Here is a 7,198-nt window from a genome sequence, read left to right as displayed (position 1 = left end):
TGCAAAATGGATCACTTATATTCTATAACACTCCTGAAACTCCTCATGGTTTCTCTGAAAGTTACCATTTCAAGCTTGTATCACACAAATAAACTAAAACCCATGAGGTTGCCCCAAGTCATAGCCCTGTCTATTTCTGACCTCCCTACTTTGTTTTGTTTTTCCTCTTACTCTTTCCACATCTTCTTTTCTATTTGTATTTTCAACTTAACTTTTCATTATCTCATTCTTGAAATGTTTTCATAACATTTTATTTTGCATTTCCTTGCAGACACTGAAAATGTGTATTATTAATCTCAAGATTAGTCATAATACAGCTTAAACCTCTATTGATTTCTCATTGTGTCATGAGAAAGAATAAATTGTTTCTACCATAGAAAAATTATGTATCTCTGGAATCAGAACACTCATTTAGTATTTTTCCTTCTTATCATGTATTTTCCAATTCATCATTATATACATTTTCTTAAAATTCCCTTAGTTATTCATTATTTAAATAAGGAAGAATTCTCTAGCAAATCCCTGCTTTTGTGTACCATAACTGTTGGTCTAGAAAACAGGCTGTACGCTGTGTATAGATCAGATTGTTTTTCATTCTTGGATCTTCTTCATAGGTGGAACTTTGATCTTAGCTATCATAGTTGATACGATGTACTCCGTTTATGTCAAATATTCATTCACAGCAATGATTTTTTAGAGTCCAGAAAGTTCTGCTTCATTACTTCATCTTTTCAGTATCTAAATACGCAGAAGGACATTTGGTGCAACGTTCTTGAATGACTGGCTGCTTAAATTGTGAATGGACAAGCCTTTGAGGAACTGCTATCTTTTATGGTCTCAAGACTTTAAAATAAATGACATGCATGTTTCCACTGTAGACAATTGACAAACTTGTTTAAATCTCATATTCAAAAGAACAAGTTAAACTGAGAAGAATGTATGTATTTATTTATATTTATTTAAATTTTTTTCATTTTACATAACAACCACAGTTTCCCCTCCCTCCCCTTCTCCTGCTCCCCCCACCTCCCCCTACCACTACCCCCACCTGCTCCTCATAGTGCTTAAGGCCTTCCTTGGGGAGTCATCACAGGCTGGCATACTAAATTGGGGCAGGACCAAGCACCCCCCCCCCATACATCAAAGTTGAGCAAGATATCCCATCATAGAAAATGGGCTCTAAAAAGCCAGTTCATGTACTTGCAATAAGTCCTGGTCCCACTGCCGGGGTCCCACAGGCAGATCAAGCCTCATAACTGCCACCCACATTCAGAGGGCCTAGTTTGGTCCCATGCAGGCTCCCCAGCTGTCAGTCCAGGGTCCTTGAGCTCCCAGGAGCTCAGGTTTGCTGTCTCTGTGGATTTCTCTATCATGATCTTGACCTCCCTTGCTCCTATATTCCCTCCTTCCTCTCTTCAATTGAATTCCAGGAGCTCAGCCCAGTGCTTGACTGTGGGTCTCTGCATCTGTTTCCATCAGTTCCTGGATGTAGGTTCTATGATCACAATTAGGGTAGTCACCAGTCTCATTACAGGAAAGGCTAGTTCAGGCACCCTCTCCACCTTTGCTAGGAGTCTTAGCTGGGGTCAATCTTGTGGGTTTCTTGGGATTTCCCTAATACCAGGTTTCTCCCTAATCCCTAACGGCTCCCTCTGTCAAAATATCTCTTTCATTGCTCTCCCAAAACTCAGCCATCTCAATCCCTAATGTTCCCATCTGCCATCCCATCCCCTCTTTTGCCCCATTTCCAGCTTATCCAGCAGATCTTAACTATTTCTCCTTCCTAGGGCAATCCATGAGTGTCCCTCATAGCATCCCCCTTTTTACCAAACTTCTCTGTGGTTGTGGATTGTAGACTGGTTATCCTTTGCTTTGGGTCTGACATCTACTTATGACTGAGTACATACTGTGTTTGTCTTTCTGATTCTCTGTTATCTTACTCAGGATGGTTTTGTTCTAGTTGCATCTATTTGCCTACAGTTTTCATGATGTCATCGTTTATTTGTTTGTTTTTTAATCGCTGAGTAATACTCAATTGTGTAAATTTTCTTTATCCATTCTTTGGTTGAGAGGCATCTCTCTAGGTTGTTTCCAGGTTATGGCTAAAATAAATAATGCAGCTATGAACATAATAGAGCAAGTGTCCTTTTGGTATGGTTGAGCAACTATTGAGTATATGCCTGAGTGGTATTGCTGGGTCATGAGGTATGTTGACTCTCAATTTTCTGAGAAATCATCATACTGGTTTCCAGAGCAGTTGGACAAGATTGCACTCCCACAAGCAGTGGAGGAGTGTTTTTCTTACCCCACATATTCTGTAACATAAGCTGTCAAGAGGATGTTTAGATCATAGCCATTCTGACAGGTGTAAGGTGGTATCTCAGAGTTGTTTTGATTTCCATTTTCCTGATGAATAAGGATGTTGAGCAATTCCTTAAATATCTTTCACCCATTTGAGATTCTTCTGTTAAGAATTCTCTGTTTAGATCTGAACCCCACTTTTTAATTGCATTATTTGGTATTTTGATGTCTAGTTTCTTGAGTTTTTTTTTTAATATATTTTAGAGGTCAGCCCTCTATCAGATGTGGGGTTGGTGAAGATCATTTCCCATTCTGTAGGCTACTGATTGTCTTATTTATTATGTCCTTTGCCTTACAGAAGCTTCTCAGTTTCAGGAGGTCCCATTTATTAGTTATTGCTCTCAGTGTCTGTGCTACTGGTGTTATATTTAGGAAGTGGTCTCCTGTGCCAAGACTATTTACCACTTTCTTTTCTGTCATGTTCAATGTAACTAGATTTATGTTGAGGTCTTTGATCCATTTGGATTTGAGTTTTGTGCATGGTGACAGATATGGATCTGTTTGAATTCTTCTGCATGTCAATATCCAGTTATGCCAGCACCATTTGTTGAAGATGCTTTCTTTTTTCTATTGTTCAGTTTTGACTTCTTTGTCAAAAATCAGGTGTTCATAGGTGTGTTGAATAATGTCAGGGACTTCATTTCGATTCCATTCATTGACATGTCTGTTTTTATGCCATTTTGTTTTTATTATGATAGATCTATGATAGAGCTCGAAGTCAGGAGTGGTGATGCCTCCAAAAGTCCCTGTGTTGTACAGGATTGTTTTAGCTATCCTGTTTTTTTTTTTTTTTTTTTTTTTGTTTTGTTTTGTTTTTCCATATGAAGTTGAGTATTTTCTTTCAAGATTTGTGAAGAATTGTGTTGAGATTTTGATAGGTATTGCATGGAATCTGGGGGTTGCTTTTGTAAGATTGCCATTTTTACTATGTAGATCCTACCTATTCAAGAGCATGGGAGATCTTTCCATTTTCGATATCTTCTTCTATTTCTTTCTTCAAAGACTTAAAGTTTATTCATACAGGTCTTTCACTTGTTTGGATAGAGTTACCCCAAGATACTTTATGTTATTTGTGGCTATTGTAAGGGTTGAAGTTTCTCTGATTTCTCTCTCTGAGAGAAACAATTTATCATTTGTATATAAGAGGGATACTGATTTTTTTTTTTAGTTAATCTTATATATTGCCATATTACTGAAGGTGTTTATCAGCTACAGGAATTCCTTAGTAGAATTTTGGGGGGCATTTATGTATAGAAACATATCATCTACAAATAAAGTTTGACTTCTTCCTTTCCAATTTATATCCCATTCACCTCCTTTTTTTGTCTTATTATTTTAGCTAGAACTTCAAGTATTATATTGAATAAATATGAAGAGAGTTGACAGTCTTGTCTTGTTCCTGATTTTAGTGGAATCGCTTTGAGTTTCTCTCCATTTAGTGTGTTGTTGGCTATTGGCTTGTGGCAATATTGCCTTTAGGCAATATATGTTTAGGTATGTCCCTTGTATCCCTGATCTCTCCCAGATATTTATCATGAAGGGGTGTTGGATTTTGTTGAAGGCATTATCAGCATCTAATGTGTTCTTTTTTTCTTTCAGTTTGTTCACATGATTGATTACATTGACTGATTTTCTTATATTGAACCATCACTGCAATTTTTGGATGGAGCCTACTTGATCACAGTGGATGATTTTTATTTATGTGTTCTTGGATTCAGTTTGTCAATATTTTATTGAGTATTTTTGAATCAATGTGCATGAGGGAGATTGGTCTATATTTCTCTTTCTTAGTTGTGTCTTTGTTTGGTTTGGGTACCAAAGTAATCATAACCTCATAAAAAGAGTTTGGCAATGTTCTCTCTATTTCCATTGTATGGAACAATTTGAAGAGAATTGATATTAGTTCTTCTTTAAAATTCTGGTAGAATTCTGCACTGAAATATTCTGGCCCTGGGCTTTCCCTCACCCCTCTTGGGAGACTCTTGATGACTGCATGTATTTCCTTAGGGGTTATATGTCTATTTAAATTGCTTATCTGATTTTGACTTAATTTTGGTATGTGTTAACTATCCAGACAATCGTCAATTTCTTTTAGATTTTCTAATTTTGTGGAATACAGGTTTTTGAAGTATGACCTAATGATTCTCTGGATTTCTTCAGTGTCTGTTGTTATGCTCCCCTTCTCCTTTCTGATTGTGTTAATTTTGATATTCTTTCTCTGCCTTTTTGTAAGTTTGGGGAAGGATTTGTCTATCTTGTTGATTTTCTAAAAGAACAAACTCTGTTTCTTTAATTCTTTGTATTATTCTCCTTGTTTCTATTTTACTGATTTCAGCCATCAATTTGATTATTTCCTGTGATCTACTCCTCCTAGGTGAGTTGCTTCTTTTTGTTCTAGAACTTTCACATGTACTGTTAAGCCACTAGTATGTTCCATAAGTTTGGGTATGTTGTGTGTGTGTTGATTTTCATTGAATTCTAGGAAATCTTTAATTTCTTTCTTTATTTCTTCCTTGACTGAGTGATGATTCAGTTGTGCATTGTTCAGTTTCCATGAGACTGTAGGCTTTCTGAAATCTCTGTTGTTGTTGAATTCAAAATTTAAGACATGGTGATCCGATAAGATACAGGAGATTATTCAAATTTTTTTTTTTTTTTTTTTTTTTTTTGTATCTCTTGAGGTTTGCTCTGCAACCAAGTGTTAAGAATGATAAGCAGTGCTGGTTACCTTGCAGAAAGGTCATGAGCCATGACAAAACCCAGTATCAGAGCTTTATTGGGGGAGGGGGAAGAACCAGGCTTGGTGAGAAGCATGTGCAGAGAGCAGAGAGAGAGAGAGAAGAGATAGTGGAGGGGGGAAAGAACAGAGAAGAGAAGGGGGGGTATCTGTATCTGGCTTTTTAAGGGTTCCCATGAACATTCATAGGTGGGCTTACAGAACTACACCACACTTGCACTGATTCCATGACCATGCCACCATCACGAAATCACCAGCACACACTGATGACATAAGACACAAGACCCCTTGACTAACTCCTGAACTGCAGTTGAAACATGGCAGAATACCAACATCAGACTTTTTGCTTATTATAAAAAAAGCAGGTTTACAGGAATAGGGACATCATTTCTCCCTGAAAAACTGCTTCCAGAAGACTTGGTGGGTGTTGGTTGACTCTTGGGGGAGTAGGGAAGAGGGCTTTTGAGGTAGACAGGCATCCTGGGATGGTCAGACAGGCATCCTGGCATGGTGGGCTGTCATCTTCTGCCTTCCAAGAGGCAGTTCATCTTTCTTGGCTTGGCATTCTGGCTGCTTTTGTGTCTGACAGAATGCTGGTGAGACAGAGAAAAGCTTAGGAGAAAGAATTATTATTATTATTACTATTACTATTATTATTATTATTTTCTTTGGGGGGTTCCCAGGATGATAGAGGGAGTCCTAACACCAGGAAGGTATGGGTTTGGCACTAATCTTGAAATAGATCTGACCTATCCAGATGGATTTAAGCTGGTTTCTGGAGCTTAGAAAAAAATTTGAACATATTGAGAAGCAGCCATGAGAAAAATTAAAGTCCTGGGCTGGTGATCATTTGCTGCAGGTTGCAGGAATATATCATAAGAACTCAGTTGGTTATGGCAAAGTCACTACCTGGAGGGATCAGGGAATTCCTCCAGAGGAAGCCAAATTCCAAGGAATTTTTGGTGTTATTTGGCTTGTTATATATCAGCTGTATTCTGTTATGAAAATCATGTGTGGTTTCATAGTTTTCCCAATTGACTTTTCCCTAGAAGGGCTAACAGTGTGGACTGATCACTCTCTTGACATACATATTCCAGGTATTTGGAGAACAGCCTCAGGAAAGGCTTTCTCTGAATCAGATATCTCCCATAGCCACTTTCAAGGACTAACAGTGATAATAGTTCACATGCTAGTCACCTGATTTAAAGTAAATTCCACAAGGAGACACTGGCTAGGTCTGGTGGATGTGGACGTTAAGTAATAGCTTTACACAATTTAGCTCGGACCCTCTCTTTCTATACTAGGATTTCCAGGGCATGGGACAGAGAAGAGAAGAGAATGGAAGAACTAGATGGGTAAGAACTTGAGAGGATCAAACTGAGATGGGCAAGAGCTGGATTGAAGTGCTAAAAGAGAGTACTAGAAAAATGAGATGGAAGATGAGGAAGAGCCAGATGGGGAAGAACAAGATGAGGAAGAACAAGACGAGAGAGAAGGAAATGGGAGAAGAGCTGATATGGGAAAGAACTAGATGGATGAGAACCTAGAAGGGGCAGAACTAGATGAAGAAATTAAGATAGAACCTGAAGGGACAACAGATAAATGTAAAGAGTAATTGGGCAAGAAAGGAGCTAAATATGAGAGCAGAATATAAGCTTGAAACTGACACGGAATAATAAAGTATATGGACTAAGGAATTTCATGTACATAGATTCATTTCTTTTCATCAAAGAATAATTATCAGCTGGTTGTAGACTCTTCCCAGACCCCTGGAAGGGGACTATCAAGGGGCTGGTCCTCTGTAGTCCCCAATACCTGGCGCCTGAACAGGGACTTGATCCCTGAACCCTCAGATTAAAAGTCTGATGATCTACCGATGGAGCTATCCAGGCTTAGTACTAGTACTAGTGTTTAGTACTCTGCTGGTTAGTGTTAATGAGAGAGGGAGAGAGAGAGAGAGATTGGGACGTGTTTTTAATTTTTACCTGAGATAAGCTTTATCAGAGAGATTATTTTAAGGCACCTGTGTCCTTTATTAGTTTAGCATTCAGGAGACACAGGTGATCAATTGCTGAGAGCTTTTGGCAGTAATAGATGGTT

At 38.2% G+C, this 7,198-nt stretch overlaps 1 non-coding gene across 1 annotated transcript; it reads right to left on the bottom strand.

Annotated features, from left to right (window-relative positions):
* Nucleotides 1-6,917: 6,917 nt before the first annotated feature.
* Trnak-uuu lies at nucleotides 6,918-6,990 on the bottom strand. The gene has a single exon. It is a non-coding gene; the product is annotated as a tRNA-Lys (tRNA).
* Nucleotides 6,991-7,198: the final 208 nt, after the last annotated feature.

The sequence above is a fragment of the Peromyscus leucopus genome, chromosome 5 (genome assembly GCF_004664715.2).
Source record: "Peromyscus leucopus breed LL Stock chromosome 5, UCI_PerLeu_2.1, whole genome shotgun sequence".
NCBI lineage: Eukaryota > Metazoa > Chordata > Mammalia > Rodentia > Cricetidae > Peromyscus > Peromyscus leucopus.
Note: the sequence above shows the minus strand (reverse complement) of the source record. Positions and strands in the feature narration are given on the sequence as shown.